The sequence below is a fragment of the Magnolia sinica genome, chromosome 8, assembly GCF_029962835.1.
Source record: "Magnolia sinica isolate HGM2019 chromosome 8, MsV1, whole genome shotgun sequence".
NCBI lineage: Eukaryota > Viridiplantae > Streptophyta > Magnoliopsida > Magnoliales > Magnoliaceae > Magnolia > Magnolia sinica.
In genome coordinates this window covers 41,349,612-41,351,742 of record NC_080580.1, presented here as the reverse complement: position 1 = coordinate 41,351,742, position 2,131 = coordinate 41,349,612, and positions in this window count along the sequence as shown.

Genomic DNA, 2,131 nt, shown 5'->3' with positions numbered 1-2,131 from the left:
TATATCAAATGGATGTAAAGAGTGCATTCTTAAACGATGATTTACAAGAAGAAGTGTATGTGAACAACCAACTAGTTTTGAAGACCCTAAGAATGCTGATCATATCTACCGCCTAAAAAAGGCACTCTAAAGTTTGAAACAAGCTCCCAGGGCATGGTACGAAAAGTTGAGTAAGTTTCTACTAAGTCATAACTTTATAATGGGAAGTGTTGATAAGACATTATTTGTAAAGAAACATAATGATCACATACTAATAGTGTAAATCTATATTGATGATATTATCTACGGATCTACCTGTGCTAACATGACTATTGAGTTTGCAGATCTTATGAAGTCTAAATTTGAAATGAGCATGGTTGGAGAATTGAATTATTTCATAGGGTTGCAAGTTAAACAGCTACCTGATGGGTTCTTTATCTCTCAAACTAAATATGCTCTGAACTTAGTTAAAAAGTTCAGATTTGAGAGTGGGAAAAGTTTTGATACTCCAATGAGTACTACTTTAAAACTCTCAGAAGACTCTACAGGTAAGAATGTGGATCCTAAGTTGTATAGTAGTATAATAGGTAGCTTATTTTATTTAACTGCGAGTCAACTTGATATTGCTTTTAGCGTTGGAATTTGTGCCAAATATCAATTTGACCCTAAAGATTAATATTTAATTACTGTTAAGGGGATTATGCGATATGTCGTTAGTTCAACAAATCTTAGTCTCTGGTACCCACATGATACTAGTGTACAATTAGCTGGTTACACGGATGCTGATTGGGCTGGTAACATTGATGATCGAAAATCAACCAGTGGTGGTTGTTTCTATGTAGGGAACTGTTTAATTTCTTGGCTAAGTAAGAAACAAAGTTCCGTATCACTCTCAACTGCTGAGGCTGAATACATTGCGGTAGATAATACATGTACTCAGCTTGTGTGGATGAAAAGAATGTTAAACGATTACGGAATTACGCAAGATACTATGGTCGTATATTGTGATAATTCAAGCACAATTAATATCTCCAAAAATCCAATCCAACATTCACAAACCAAGCATATTGACATTAGATATCACTACATTCATGAATTATTAGAAGACAAGACAATTTCTTTAGATTATATTCTGACCGAGACTCAACTTGCTGACATATTCACAAAATCGCTTGACAAAAGTAGGTTTGCTAAATTGAAATTTGATCTTGGTATGTGCAATATGAATTGTTAATTCATCTATTTCTGTATCATAATGTATATATTTGTTATTTAAAATTTTAAATTTTATGAAAAATTGTTCATTTCGGGTTGTGCACGACCAGTCGAGTACATACTTGACCAGTCATGGCATGAGCGGTCGAGCATGTACTCGACCAGTCGTAAACCACGGGTTTGGCCTTTTATTTCGGTAAAAATTATTTTTTATTCATTTGGGTTGTCTTCTCCAACGAGCCCTGCCTCGATTCCTCCGTGGTTAGTGCATTATTTTCAATCTTGTAGATTCAAGTCCTTTGCACTTCATTTTCTTCATTTGTGAAGTTTATTTCATGTTTTATGTTGGTTTTTGGGGTTTTCTACTAAAAACTCTGATCTACTAGAAACCCACTTTACCTCTTTTGCAATCTCTCTATTTCTTGCTTTCTTTATTGCAAATAGAAGGTAAAACCAAGAAGAAAGGATCTCATGGTCCTTCTTCATCTTATTCGACTCCTATCATAGTGCACCACATTCGGTAACCCGAAGATGACCCCATTATGTACGGGATATTCAGTTGCACAATGTTATAATAGAACGACCCGTTAATGTTGATCATTTGGCTCCATTTGATATCCTTCCTCTCCTTCATTCTGTAGGATGGGATAACATACTACATTGGGGTGGGCTAGCATACCACTCCATTGCGCAGGCTATGTATGCTTACATTACTAATTTTTCTTTTGAAAATCTGACATTTACTATTGCGACTAGAGAAGGTCCAATTGACGTGGATCGTCATCTTATTTCTAGTTTAATGGACATTCCAGGTAATGACGAAGGTATTCCCATTAGTTCTCTAGTGGTAAAACCATCTGAAACTGAGAAGTGAATGCTTACCAGAGATTTATGTAATATAGATGCAAAATAGAGTACTGGTAATGCGCTTGCCTCT